The sequence below is a fragment of the Lepidochelys kempii genome, chromosome 9, assembly GCF_965140265.1.
Source record: "Lepidochelys kempii isolate rLepKem1 chromosome 9, rLepKem1.hap2, whole genome shotgun sequence".
Lineage (NCBI taxonomy): Eukaryota > Metazoa > Chordata > Testudines > Cheloniidae > Lepidochelys > Lepidochelys kempii.
In genome coordinates, this window is record NC_133264.1 from 12,777,238 (window position 1) to 12,792,744 (window position 15,507).

At 40.9% G+C, this 15,507-nt stretch overlaps 1 protein-coding gene across 12 annotated transcripts in view; it reads left to right on the plus strand.

The window, feature by feature from the left end:
- Positions 1-15,507, plus strand: part of TBL1XR1 (TBL1X/Y related 1) — a 172,856-nt gene that overhangs the window by 121,534 nt on the left and 35,815 nt on the right. For 2 of the 12 annotated variants that reach the window (XM_073359340.1, XM_073359343.1), the window contains one exon: positions 3,356-3,513. The exons of 9 other annotated variants lie outside the window; for them this stretch is intronic. The gene's annotated coding sequence lies outside the window, so the exon portion shown is untranslated. Of the gene's footprint in view, positions 1-3,355; positions 3,514-15,507 lie in introns of those variants that run through there. One more of the 12 variants, XM_073359341.1, reaches the window with a different exon arrangement.

The following is a 15,507-nucleotide window of genomic DNA, read 5'->3' on the forward strand; positions in this document are numbered from 1 at the left end:
CACAGTATGAGCAGTTGTTTTAAGTATCTCATCCCCCCTTTTTTAAACTGAGAGATAGTGCTGATTTAATTATTTCTTCCTGCTTAGTCAGCCTTTTAATTACATATAGGTACATATGGGGTGAGGTTGGAGGTTGTGTTGTTCTGTGTGGGTTTTTGTTTTTTTTTTTAATTTCCTTTGATTATGTTTGCATTGGTAACAGACTTGGTTTTTGTCATGGTTGAGCATTTTTGAATGAAAAGGGAGCCTGGATGCAGATTGCTTGTGGGGTGCGGGATAGTGAGAAAAGTGGCTTATTTTCCAGATTTAACTCTCCAAAAAAGCAAAGATGGTCTTGAGAATGTATGTGGGAGAGGAAGAGTCCCCCTCTAAACTATATATATATATATATATATATATATATATATATATATATATATATATATATATAAAAAAAAAACAACAATGGGGAGTCCTTGTGGCACCTTAGAGACTAACACATTTATTTGGGCATAAGCTTTCATGGGCTATAACCCGCTTCATAAGATGCATGGCGTGGAAAATACAGTAGGCAGTTATAAATATACAGCACGTGAAAAGATGGAAGTTGCCTTACCAAGTGAGGGTCAGTGCTAACGAGGCCAATTCAATTAGGGTAGATGCAGCCTATTTCCAACAGTTGACAAGAAGGGGTGAATATCAACAGAGGGAAAATTATTTTTTGTACGTACCCAGCCACTCCCAGTCTTTATTCAGCCCTAATTTGATGGTGTCAAGTTTGCAAATTAATTCCAGTTCTGCAGTTTCTCGTTGAAGTCTGGTTTTGATATTAATGTTACCTTTTTTGTTGTTGTTTTACCAAATAAGTCAATTCGCGGTTACTTGTCTTAGCTGTTCCCAAGATGTTTACCTAGGCCTGAAGGAAACTTGTCAGATTGCTTAAATTTTTATTTTATTCTAGGCTCTATGGCTTGTTTCATGGCTTTGGAGAGCTTTGAGCAGTCTGTGTGATGAATGCTGGCACATATTTTCATTACTAAATACCAGAGTCCAAGTGCAGTATACATTCTCAGTGTGTTTAATATCTGGATTAATGTGGGGAGGGAAAGGGGCGAGTCTAAACTACAGTGTATTTCTATCATTAATATTCATATGCATGAATCTGCATATTTGACATCAGTCCAAAACTCATGGGTAGTAGTGCCCTTCATGCTAATAAATGGAGACCATTATAGAAAGATACTCAGTGTCATCTCAACACCCTTAATTCACTTTGTTCCCTCTAATCAGAGGAGATGCTGCTAGCTATTTCTTCATCCCAAGGCAGGGGAATGTATCTGGCCTAATCTTAAATAAGTAGCAGGTTCTGAAGTAGTAATGCTCAACTAATGGTAATTAAAAATGGAGATTATATTTCTCCCTAGTTAAAAGTTTATATTTTCAGTAGTAAAAACCTCATGAATTGGAGTTGAAAGTTCTCTGAATCCCATGAAATTCTATTTTTTCATTATGGTATTTTCTCACAGGGGCTTTCTATTTCACCCTTCATTTTTCAGAGACAGTGGACTCATAGTAGTTAGTATTCAACAGAACATCTGCCTCAGGAAAAATTTGGCAGCTTTCATGCACTTACAAAAGAATTTCAGAAAAAGTATTTGTTATCCCTAAACTAGATGCTGACAGAGCTGATAATTCTAAAACCTTTCTCCTGGGGAATAGCATATAGGAACAGTCTTAATAATGAGGAAGCAAGTCAGTTTTATTTGCATTTAGAAAAGATCAAACTCTCTCCACCTGCTCTGTGAACAGAACACCTAGTTATTGTCTCTTCCCCCCCCCCCCTTCTTCAAATTGCTAGCTTGTATAGCCACTGAAGAAGTTGTGTGATGTGCCTGGTAATCCAGGAGCTTTTCTGAAGCAATTTAACAATTAGAGAACACACATGACTCCTCCATTCCAATAGTGATTATAGAAGACCCCATAACCATTCTCTGTGCCTCTCTTTCTGTCACGCCACCTGGGAAATATTTCCCTTGCCTCATGTGTGCTTATGATTTATGTTGATAGTATAGCATAAGCTAGTTTTTATCTTTTATAGGTTAGTTTTGACTAATCTTTATGCTAATACAAAAGACATTTTATTTTCACATATGAATTGCTTTAAAAAAAAAAACCATATAGGGGTATTTTGCGTTTGTGGCTTTTTAGACCAGAGCAAAACAAACATGCTCGTGATGCTTCAAGGTCATATTGTTGAAGGAGGTCATGTTCACTTAGCCATCTCTGTCTAAGAGACCAGTGTACTTGGATCTGAGGCCCTCAGTTGCTCACTGGAAAAGAAGGAATGGGCCACAGAGGATTTTTCTGCGTACTTTGAGCCCTTAGTACCTCCAGCAACTTCTTTTTAAACAAAATAATAATAATAAAACCCCCCAGAGCAGCATTCCAAGGCAAGTTGTAAATGAGTGTGCCTGTTCTGCAGCACCCAGCCTCAGTTTTCCCTTCACCTAGGAGCACCCCAATAAGTCCACCAAGGCTCGTGTTGCATACCAACACACCTTCTTGGGGAGTAGTTTATTAACCTACAGGGACTAGTTTATTAACCTGTTTGCGCGAACTCCATCTCTTTCGTCCCAGTTTCCCACTGCATACAGACCTTCTTTCCTGAAGGTCTGTCTGTGTTGCAGATTCAAATAAAGTCTCTTTCTGAGGTATTCCACTGAGGCCTCTCCTTTCTGAGGCCAGGCTAATTTTTCACCGTCCCTTTTCTCTGAGGTCTGTTTTCAATTTTCCCAGCTAGTACAGCATCTCAGTCCTCCTGACTTCTCCCAGTCTCTGGGATAGCCAGGCCATTGTTCTTGGGCTTTGCTCTCTGGAGTCTCAGGCCAAGCTGCCAGAAGGCTTCCCCCACTGCTTCTCTCAGAAATCATGTTGGAGCTCGGCCCCAGCTCAAACGGCTCCCTGGCTCCTCGTCTCTGTTTCCAGAAGCACTCCCCGATACTCCTTACTCTTTCTCACAGAAAGCTCTCAATCTCCCTCTTCTGTCCACTCTTCCCTGCCTTGTAAAATCCAGATACTTTCCTTTTCTGTCAATCAGCAGCAGCCAGTTGGTCACAGGGCCTTCCCTTTCATTCTGTGACACAAATCAAGACACTGAAGCAGAGGGTTTCAAGAAGTGTTCCAAATCGAGGAACACTTACAAATTTCATTATTATATAAGAGGGGCCTATTATCAAGGGGCATCAGTGAAAAAGCCTCCTTGGTTCCCACAGATCCATCGATGGAGGTGGATTATGTTTTTATTTCGGTATGTGACAAAATTACCTGTTTTTGTTAGGGTCTAAACTTAACACTGGATCTATTATTATTTTTGTAGCACGGTAGCACTGAAAAATCGTGATCGAGGTCCCGTTGTGTTAGGTGATGAACAGACAAGCAGCAAAAAACAGAGAGTGCTGCTCCAGAGAGCTTATTGTCTACATGGCAGACAGTGTGCAACAGGTGAACAAAACAGACAGGCTGGGCGTGGTGGAGGTGAGAGAATGAGGTAACAATAAAATGAACAGTGTTTAGTAGAAGGCAGAAGTCACAGCTTGTTGGGAATGAGCTATGACTAGGGAATAGCAGGACAGACCTTGTGGTGGGAGAGGAGGACGAGAGCATAGAATGGTGATAATCAAGGAAATGTCTATGGAAGAAAGTAAAGAGAGGCCTGGAAGGAGGGAGCTGAGAGAGGAAGATAAAGTCATTGGTGTTGATGATGATCAAAAAGGGGAACTCTGGAATGGAGAGACGAGAGAGAGAGCAATGTTTGGTGAAGAGCTAGTTGAAGTGAATGGTTAGTTTGGTGAGTGGGAGAATTGATTTGAGGTGTGAGCAAGAAGATGAGTGTTTAGTGGTTGCAGAGGCCATCAGCATGGAAGTTAAAGTCACCGAGGATAGGTGGGAGATTATGATGAAAGGAAGATGGCAAGCTAGGAATCAAAACCCGGTAACAGCATTGTGGGGAAAGAGGCGAAAAGAGCTGGAAGGAGTGCTGATTACAGAAGGAGTAAGAATAGGGAGAAGCTGGAAGCGGCAGAAGCTAAGCATAACATCCCCACCACATTCCTCTGGGAATGATTCTTGGTACAGAGCGCAGGAGCAAATGAAGTTGCTCTAAGAGACTGCAGCTGCTGAGGTGGTTTCACCAGGAAGATCCAGATCTCTCTAAGAACCTGGAGATGGCTGGGGCAGGAGGTGAAGGTCACAGATGGCTGTGATGCTTTTAGAGATGGGACAAGCATTCCACAGAAAGCAGGACAAGGAGAGATCAGAGGTGATGAGGGATGGTCATGAGGCTAGAAAGGGAGGGACCAGAAGGGCAGAAGTGGTGATGGGGGGTGGAGTGGATGGGGGGCCAGGTTTGGGGCAGATGTCACTGGAGGTGAGGAGAGGGTGGTTGAGGAGTGTGTTGGATTTATGTGGCTGGGAGGAGGGGGATAGAGATGGGGAGGAGAAAAAGAACAGGTAAAGCTGGTGGAAACTGTAGATGGTGAGGGTAGTGGGAAAGGGGAAACAGAGCAGGTGGAGAGTTTCAGGATCTATCTCTGCGACCGCAAAACAGATAATTGATTTCTTAACAAAACTCAAGTGGTATGCTCATCTACCTTTTTGTCTGAAATCTCTTGTCAAGATAGCGATACTACTGCAGGAGTATCAAGGATTCCTTCAGCAGAAAACAGTTGTAAGGACCACAGAGACTGTATCATTACTGTCAGTAACCTAACTATAATAATCATAACAAATGGACCTATGCCAGATTGCTGGGTCATTAATTGTTATTTGCTAACAGGGTTTCCAAAACAAACAAGCTAACCCTCAGTCGATCAGAAACCAGCTAATTTATATGTCTAGTGTAACTTTAAGCGTTTTTCTTACAGATAAATAGTTATTATTTGAAGCTCAGAATAAGTCTGTTCTCAAACCAATCAGTATGCAGCTGATCAACAGTAACACAGTGAGAAACTGTGTCACTCTTAGAGCACCAGTATCCATCAGTACAAACGATTGATGTAGATGTAATCACTGTGTCTAATAGAAATAAAGTCACTATAATGGAACATTGTCACAGGATCAATGTCTCCTGTTTTGAAAATAAACCCCTCAGCTTTGCCTTTGCACTTATGTACCAGCAGGAGACCATATAATTCAATTAATCTTAAATAGAGCTGTGAATGATCTATTGTGGGAATATCAGTGGCAACATATTTGGAAAAATAGAATATTCTTGATGATTCTCACATGCCAGATTACACAATAGGTTTTCTAGTGGGTGGAGACAGGAATAAATCAGCTGTGAAGAGACCAACCTTATACGATCACTGTTAAATGTTTGATTGTATAGATTTCTGTAATTTTTGGATCTGGTAATCACGCAGTCACTCTGCTCGCACACCCTTCTTCAGTGGTAGATTGCCACACACAGAGGACATTTGTGAGTGTTAGGCCTTTTTGAGTCCGGACAGAAGCTGTCAGTTGCAGCATTTTGCCTCCATTTCCGGTTCAGAGGGACTCATCTGTGGGTTTTGGGGGTGTTTTGTTTTGTGTTTTGTTTTTCAATGGCAACTGACACTACTTCCCCAAATAAGTTTTGTTTTGGGCTCTCAACCTGATTTTCCTGAATGATTTCATGGGCCAGCCCTTTGATCATCAGATCAGCATTCTCGTTCAGTTCTCTTCTCTGAAGACTGTGTTCTGGGGAGCTGCTGTTCACTCAGTGAGATGACAATGGAATTGCAAGCACTCTCCTTACTTTAACCCTGAGTTAATTTTTCACTTAGGCCCTGGTGAAGCAAAGCAGTTGAGCACATACTCAACTTTTAATGCTCAAATGGGACTATTCATATGCTTAAAGTTATGCACACACAAAGTGTTGAGTTCGATTGGGTCCTAAAAAACAACATAGTCCCAATTTTCTCCTTTCTTGTAGTTCTCCTGTCCAGATCCCAAGAATCTTAGCATCTCCCTAGTCTGCCCCTTTTTCAGGAAAGCACCTAAACACATGTTTAAGTTGGCATCTTTGTGTTCAGACTACAAGAGCCTTGTTGAATTTAAGTAGGCATCCTAAAGGAGCTTTACTGTGTCCTAAGGGACATTCTTCTAATGGTTTAAGAATGGAATTACATAGCCTTACTTGGCCAAGGAAAGACTACTACTTTTCTGAAAGGCAACTCTTGGGGCAGAGAAAGCAGATCTCTCTCCACAGGATTTGTACCAAGCAACAAGGTGGGCTTCTATGCTTGCTTTTTGTCGGGCATTACAGGGTAGATATAGCCTCATATGTGGGATTTGGGAAGTGGGTTTTTCAGGTTACCTTTCTGAGGTAATCCCACCGCTCTCTCTATATACAATGGCTGGATTGGCACGGTCAAGTGGAATTTCTTAATTTTTTGTTAATTTCTCTATGCATGCCTACGACAGCCCAATTATTTCAGGGGTGCTAAGGTTGACTCTTTTAATATGTTATTTGTTAAAGTATTGTTACTTTAGTAGTTACTGCTGGGCAATTCAATTAGACCTTGGGGGTGGGGTGTTTATCAGTAAAGCTCTTGGACCTTGAGTCCGTCAACTAGAATGCCCCTTCTTGGTTCCCATCACAGATATCTGACAGTGTCTTCTCTCATATTTTTGGGGGGATAGATATAATTGAGTTAGAAAACTCCCACCAGGTGTTTCCCCCTCTACCCTGATTGTGCCTATGTGCACGAAACAGCCAAAATTAGTCCTTTAAGATTTAACTAATAGCTTCTGTGATAATGTTGTTTAGAATAGGAAAATGAGAATCAGCAAATTAGGGAAATCAGGAGAGTAAATCCGTTTTCTGTCCGGTCTGGACAATTTATGTGGTGTATTGTCTGTAACAGAGTAACAAGAATTTAAATATGTAAACAACATTGAATGACATAAAGCCCTAGTTTAAATATTTAAATATAAAATTTAATATTTAAAGTTTAAATATTTCTGTAGTCAACTCTAGACACTTGCAAAAGCCATGGCCACCAAGAAGTACATTTTTAAAAATACTGAAAATGGGTTATCCAACCTTCCAGCTACCTGGATAATAGCCCCTTCCATTCCATCAAAATTCCGTGGAAATATATGTAAGAGCTGTTGCTTGTGGTTTACTATTCAAGTGAAATATTCCATAGTAGCTGGGTAGTCTTGAGGGACTATGCTGATTTCACATAGAACAGTATCCTGTTAATTCATAGCTCAGATAAACCATTTTAAATAAATACTGAAATATAAAGTAAGTAAAAGGGTATTTTTAGTGCATTTTAGTCTACAGATATTAAAGAAAGTGCAAACAAATCTCATGTTTTTTTTAAAGCAGTTAACAGACAAATTGTTGCCATTAAATAACTGCATTTGAAATACACCAATTTATATTTAACTAGAAGGAATTTTTAGTAAAAACTCTACTAAAGTATTGCATGTGCCTATATTTAAGATGTTACCTAGCTTTAACCCCCCCTAAAAACACAAGAAATGTACATTTAGTAGCCAAAAGTGTTTCATTAATTTAAACAATGATAAAAATATCAGGGGCTAATGAATAATAGTAACTTCACTGTTAAGACCGACTTTTCAGCATCTAAGCTTAAGTTTATCTTTTAAACAAATGTGGGTAGGTATAGCAGATCAACATTAGCTGTGACTTATACATTTCTTTGCATACACCTTCAGTGTAGGAAACAATTTCCAAGAATTGTTCTCAGAAATGAATATTCTCCTTGATTTTAAAATCAGTGACACTCACTGAAGCTGTACAATGGGGACACAATAATTCCATTTTTTTCATTATATGATTTGTGCTGACCGTGGTAGTCAGAATTTTACTTCCCTAAGAAAGTATGCAGCTGCTAGCTTTGCATAACCCATAATATCTGAATGCAATTCTGAATATACTGTAACTTGTCTCTTTAACATAATATCTAGGGGCCCACTCTCCTGCATCACATAGCATATGAATTTGGGGAAGAGATTAATGGTTCAATAATTAAATACTGTTTCACTCTAGGCAAAAACAAGAAATAAGCCATATCTGTGGCTTACGTTGTAATAGAACTATGCTAGGTGTTTCTGGAGACTTAATGCCCAGATTTGAAGCTTGTGAGGATCTTGGTATCATTTTAGTTCATTTTTCTTTTAGGGTTGTAATTCTTTCTTTAGGAAATTCCAAACTGACTGTGTCACATTGTGTGCTCTGTACACTCAAATTGGCACAGAAAGATGGAGACTGCAGCCATAAATTTGGTCAGTAAAGCTGAAGTGTATAATACAAATATTTACAGACTGAGCTAAGGAAAAAAAGTCAGACTGGGAAAAGAAAAATAATGTTTCAGTATTTGAAAATAGAGCTGTATTATAGTGATTTAAAAGTAAGACCAAAGCATTAGAGATAAAAGATGAAGATGTGAAAAGCAGCTCATGTTTTAGACTGCTAGGAGGAAAACAATCAAGGCATGACTATATGGGATGCAAGTAAGAGGGAGCAAAAAGAAAAGGAGTACTTGTGGCACCTTAGAGACTAACCAATTTATTTGAGCATAAGCTTTCGTGAGCTACAGTTCATTTCATCAGATGCATACTGTGGAAAGTGTAGAAGATCTTTTTATACACACAAAGCATGAAAAAATACCTCCCACCACCCCACTCTCCTGCTGGTAATAGCTTATCTAAAGTGATCACTCTCCTTACAATGTGTATGATAATCAAGGTGGGCCATTTCCAGCACAAATCCAGGGTTTAACAAGAATGTCTGGGGGAGGGGGAGTTAAGAAAAAACAAGGGGAAATAGGTTTCCTTGTATAATGACTTAGCCACTCCCAGTCTGTATTCAAGCCTAAGTTAATTGTATCCAATTTGCAAATGAAATCCAATTCAGCAGTCTCTCTCTGGAGTCTGGATTTGAAGTTTTTTTGTTGTAATATCGCAACTTTCATGTCTGTAATCGCGTGACCAGAGAGATTGAAGTGTTCTCCGACTGGTTATGTGGTTGCTGGTGAGTATACACATACCACACAACAGAACCACTAACCCAGGAACCTATCCTTGCAACAAAGCCTGTTGCCAACTGTGCCCACATATCTATTCAGGGGACACCATCACAGGGCCTAATAACATCAGCCACACTATCAGAGGCTCGTTCACCTGCACATCCACCAATGTGATATATGCCATCATGTGCCAGCAGTGCCCCTCTGCCATGTACATTGGTCAAACTGGACAGTCTCTACGTAAAAGAATCAATGGACACAAATCGGATGTCAAGAATTATAACATTCACAAACCAGTCGGAGAACACTTCAATCTCTTCTGGTCACGCGATTACAGGCATGAAAGTTGCGATATTACAACAAAAAAACTTCAAATCCAGACTCCAGCGAGAGACTGCTGAATTGGAATTCATTTGCAAATTGGATACAATTAACTTAGGCTTGAATAGAAACTGGGAGTGGCTAAGTCATTATGCAAGGTAACCTATTGTTTTTTCCTACCCCCCGCTCTCCCAGACGTTCTTGTTAAACCCTGGATTTGTGCTGGAAATGGCCCACCTTGATTATCATACACATTGTAAGGAGAGTGATCACTTTAGATAAGCTATTACCAACAGGAGAGTGGGGTGGTGGGAGGTATTTTTTCATGCTTTGTGTGTATAAAAAGATCTTCTACACTTTCCACAGTATGCATCTGATGAAGTGAATTGTAGCTCACGAAAGCTTATGCTCAAATAAATTGGTTGGTTAGTCTCTAAGGTGCCACAAGTACTCCTTTTCTTTTTGCGAATACAGACTAACACGGCTGTTACTCTGAAACCTGAAGTAAGAGGGAGGGCTCATTATGAAGAATTACAGAGAAATTTGTTAATGTTTTCATATTTGACATCTCCTTTTGACTTTTTTGAAAGCAAAAGAATATTTTTAAATAACAGCAGTTAAGAGATAAGTAAATTCAGAAATAGTGATACTTTTTCAATTTGAACTATGCAAACCTTACAGCAAAGGCTGTTTTCCTTTGAATTCAGAAGGTTAGAAAGACTCCGTAATAACAGCATTGTCAAAACCCATAACAATCCTAACAAGGCCAATTTATACTGTGCCCGATGGTAGGAAAAAAGTCTCTCAAGTGAAAACGTGAAAGAACAAACAGGACAAGAAGAGACAACACTTAAAGACTTACGAGAAAATGGGAAAATGCCAGTTATCATTTAAACTGATTTCTTAATGAATACATCCCCAATAAAATTTTCTCCTTGGATTGGGCCAGCTCTTTACCATAAGAAACTCTATCAACTTCAGACATGATCTTGCAGGTAAACTTTTATCAATATAGGGCACAAGCATTTTGTAAAACTTTTACTTCGTGTTTGTAGTTTTTAGGTCTTGAGAAATGGGCAGTTTTTTAATACTAGTGAAATTCAGTGTTCTTGCAAAGAATGTATTGGCATTCTTGTTAAGACCTGCTGTTGTGTTCTGAAGTTTTCTAAGTTGCCCATAAAAATTAACTCTGAAGTTGGAACTTAGCAATGAAACTGGAAATCCAAAATACCTTTAATTTGGAGTTTACTAAGAAAGGGGGATCACATCAACTGCAAAAAATGTTCTCAACCTCAGCCCAATCTCTGCCCTGAACCTAGATTGAATCTGTTTAAAGGTGAAACATCACTAGTCCCTAAGGCTCCCCTACCTTCCTGGATGATGCTTCTGTATAGATACCCAGGGCCCCTGATAGCAAAGTTTTACTGCTTGCTTCATGTAGAGATACATGTCTAGCAGATGATGAGTTCCAGAACTTACAGACTTTAAGATTAATCTGCAAAATACTGTGAAGAATAACCTTTGGAGAAATGGTGTATTGCTGGGGAGATTCCTTTTACTGTACATGGTGTTTATGTAAATTATGGAGAGGGGTTGAAATAAAACTTTCCAAAAGGTTGTATAAGTAAGCATCTTCTTTTCTCAGTGCTTATCTAGCTAAACAATTTACTCTTACTGGAACTTTAGCAAAGGTTGTGGTGGATTCTCTATCACTAGCAATTTTTAAATCAAGATCGATTTTTTGTTAAAAAAATATTCTGTAGTTCAAAAAGAAATTATATGGGGAAGTTCTGTGGCTTGTGTAATAACAAGAGGTCCAACTAAATGATCACAATGGTCCATTCTGGCCTTGGAATCTATGAATAAACCAAGTATCTGGACCTTTTCAGATTAATTAATTCAGTTGGTTTTATTTTAAAGAGCGTGGCCATAAAAATGGTAAGAATCTTAAAAAAATAACTAAAAAAAAAACAAAAAAAAAACGATTTCCACCTTTGTATGTGCATGCTTAAAAACAAAATAGAAATTATTTTCCATGGTTTCTTGTAAAGTGGGGGGAAAAAACCTGACTAATGTTTGTGTCTTTGTTGGAGGGATTTAGTACATTTCGGGAATATTCATGTTGTGGTCATGGTACCATTATGTGAGAGTAAATGCAGGAGTCTGTTTATGCACAATGTTTTTCAAAGGCATCCAGAGCATTGGATAGACCTCTTTGTTGTGCAGTCTAAGTCTACCAGAATGAAATAATGCCTTTGCTGCATTTTGAGAAATACTTTGTATTTACAGGGTTCAGGGCTCTGCTGTTGACCCACATAGTTAGCAGGTGTTAGAAGCCTGCATAAAGTTGCTGAAATTTCATTCATTGTGGTAGGTGCCCCTCATTAACTCTACCCAGGATATACGGGCAGTGGGAGTCGTCCTTTAAGAAGAGGGAACTAGGATACAGGAGAACCTGGAGGGAAATTCTAGGTTACTGGAGGAAACTTAAGATGATGTTTGTTTTTGATGATTTTTGATTTACCCATCAAGCCAAATCACAGGAAGGTATAAGGTAGGTGCCTAATCAGGGCCGGTGTGTTCTCTTTAGGATGGGATGAGGAACCCCAACCCATTCATCCTTGTCTTAAAGAAAAGGAGTACTTGTGGCACCTTAGAGACTAACCAATTTATTTGAGCATAAGCTTTCGTGAGCTACAGCTCACTTCATCGGATGCATACTGTGGAAACTACAGAAGACATTATATACACAGAGACCATGAAACAATACCTCCTCCCACCCCACTCTCCTGCTGGTAATAGCTTATCTAAAGTGATCACTCTCCTTACAATGAGTATGATAATCAAGTTGGGCCATTTCCAGCACAAATCCAGGTTTTCTCACCCTCCGCCCCCCCGCCCCCCACACAAACTCACTCTCCTGCTGGTAATAGCCCACTTGTGCTGGAAATGGCCCACCTTGATTATCATACACATTGTAAAGAGAGTGGTCACTTTTTGGATGGGCTATTACCAGCAGGAGAGTGAGTTTGTAGGGGGGGGGGGGGGGGGAGGAAGGGTGAGAGAACCTGGATTTGTGCTGGAAATGGCCCAGCTTGATTATCATACTCATTGTAAGGAGAGTGATCACTTTAGATTAGCTATTACCAGCAGGAGAGTGGGGTGGGAGGAGGTATTGTTTCATGGTCTCTGTGTATATAATGTCTTCTGCAGTTTCCACAGTATGCATCTGATGAAGTGAGCTGTAGCTCACGAAAGCTTATGCTCAAATAAATTGGTTAGTCTCTAAGGCGCCACAAGTACTCCTTTTCTTTTTGCGAATACAGACTAACACGACTGTTACTCTGAAACCTATCCTTGGCTTAGAAAATGTAACTTTTTGGCATATATAACATTTTTCAATCTAAATTTCGTAGCAATCATAGCTCTCTTCTTATAAGTCCCAATTTTAACAGTGACCTAGGCATTGTTTTCAATATCACATGGGCTTATAGATACCTAAGTCACTTTTGAAAATGGGACTTTTAGGCTGTGTTGAAAAAATTGGAATGGTTTCTAAATATCATCGAAAAATTTTGGATTCCAGGAAAATTTTCTCTGTTTTGAGTTAATGTTGTTAGGACCAGATTTCGTATTTTCGGCAGGGCCTGACTGTAATTAAATTTTTAAAATGTCAAGAGGCCTCTCTGCTGTGGGGTCAATACGTAACTGCCAAAATTTGAAAAAATATTTTCAATGGACAGTTTTCAAATTAACCTGAGGGTTTAAGGGCTGATAAGACCTTCATCTGTCACAGGATTCTGCATGAAAGAATGAATAAATAATTAATTTTCTCCATCTCTTCACAATGATTTAATTGAATCTAGAGTAAAGAGCAATATTAATATAATTTCAAGTGCTGAAAAGTACTAGCCATCTCATTCCTTTCCCTCAAGCATATATATACGTGCGCGCGTGCCACACACACGCACACACAGAGGAAATAAGTTAAGGGAGTGTTAATACATTTAATTCACTGGTTTATGGACAGTAATTTAAAGTTTTTCCGCTCTCATATTTTTTCCTGTTCTTTTACTCTTCTGGCTCATTCTGTCTGTCTCATTCCACTTGTTGTACACCTACTTTGTGAATGCTGCCCCCGCCCCCAAAGAAAAAACAAAACAAATCACCACCACCGCTTTGGGCCTTGTTCTAATTCTGGGAAGAACAAATTCAATCAATTTGTGGGTTAGCTAATTTAATGTCTTTATATTCCTGGTATTATTATTTTTCCTTCGCAGAAATCCTATATAGCTCTGTATGTTCCAGGAGAAAGTGATGGGATGGCTGTGCTGAGTTGAGCACTTATGATGTATTAATATAACTGGCTGCTTTGGATCCAGTTGTTACCTGACTTCAGCCCCTATATTGCCTCAAAGCTGATAGAACTTGTATGTGGTTGTAACAGCTCCCCAGGCCATTCCAACACATGCGAACTGCTGGAGTTGGAGATCACTCCTGCCACGCCACATCCATGCCCCCACGTCAGGTAGGCTGGCCAACTTTCTACACACACAAAACCGAACACCCTTGCCCCAACCCTGCCCCCCTACACTCCCCGAGGCCCTGTCCCTGCTCACTCTCTCCACCCTCATTCACTCGCTCATTTTCACTGGGCTGGCTCAGAGGTTTGGGGTGCGGGCTCAGAGGTTTGGGGTGCGGGCTCAGAGGTTTGGGGTGCGGGCTCTGGGGTGGGGCTGGAGATGTGGGGTTTGGGGTGCAAGAGGGTACTCTGGGCTGGGCGGTGGAGCTGAGGGGTTCGGAGGGCAGTAGGGGGATCCGAGCTGGGGCAGAGGGTTGGTACACAGGGGGTGTGAGAGGGGAGTGATGGCTCCAGCTGTGGAAGCAGGATCTGGGGTGGGGAACGTTTTTTTGTCACAGGCCATTGACCCATAGAAAAAAATCAATCACGGCTACTCACCCGCCCCGGAGGGGTGCAGAGGCTCAGGGCTTCCCCCTGTAGCGGGGCGAGCTGACACTTGTGGCTCCAGCCCCGCAGGGGAGCACCAAGACTCAGGGATTCCCCCCACTCTCTCCCCCCCCCCCCCCCCACGACAGGGCAAGATGGCACTCACGGCGCCGTGGACCGCATGAAATTAATCCGGCTTGCAGGCCCTAGGTTCCCCAACCCTGCCCTACACATAGGAGCCGGAGGGTGGACATGCCAGGTGCTTCTTGGAAGCTGCGTGGAGCGGAGGCTAGCAGGGAGCCTGCCAGCCTCTCTGCGCCACCAACTGGACACTCAGTGGCACGGTCAGCAGTGCTGACCAGAGCCACGAGGATCCCTTTTCGAACGGGCATTCCCGTCGAAAACTGGACACCTGGTCACCCTAATGTCAGGAAGCATGAAAAGGGGCGATGTATAGCTGGCTATGCTGGCCCTCCTCCTCCTGGAGATTTCTGTGCATTGGGGTAGCTGGCTAAGCCAGCTTTGCAGCTGCTTCGCACTAGTACTCCAGTGTGAATTGCCCACAGCAGGACCCAGAATCCATCCCTTAAGGTCTCATGGAACTTTCAAGAAGTAGAAGTTTGTCAAAAGGAAAGTTTTAGTGGCATCTTGATTACCTTCTGGGCTTACTTAAACATTTTCATCTGCATTGAATTTTATTTTTAATTCTATGTCAAAAGTTTGTCAGACTTCCTCTTTTCCCATTGTTGTACAGCGGAGTGCATGGTGGTTCTTTGCCTGGCTGTTGCTCTCTACATGGAGGTCGGTGGAATTAGATAGTGAATTGTTTCTTGCATGTATAGAGCTGGGATCCCTTGGGATGAAAGGTGACATAGATGTGTTGTTTCAGAGTAGCAGCCGTGTTAGTCTGTATTCGCAAAAAGAAAAGGAGTACTTGTGGCACCTTAGAGACTAACCAATTTATTTGAGCATAAGCTTTCGTGAGCTACAGCTCACTTCATCGGATGCATAGATGTGTTGGTGTCAGTAACAATTTTAAACAAGCGCTGTAGAAAATAGCTAAAACCAAGACTCTGAAAGAATCTGGAAACTTGTGCAACCCTTTTCTTGTAATATTTCTCTGATATTTTAATGTCCTCACTGGGGAGATTCTATGTTCATTTAACATGTTTCCTTATTTTTCAAGGAGTGTTCCGTATTTCAAAAGTTTGTGTTACA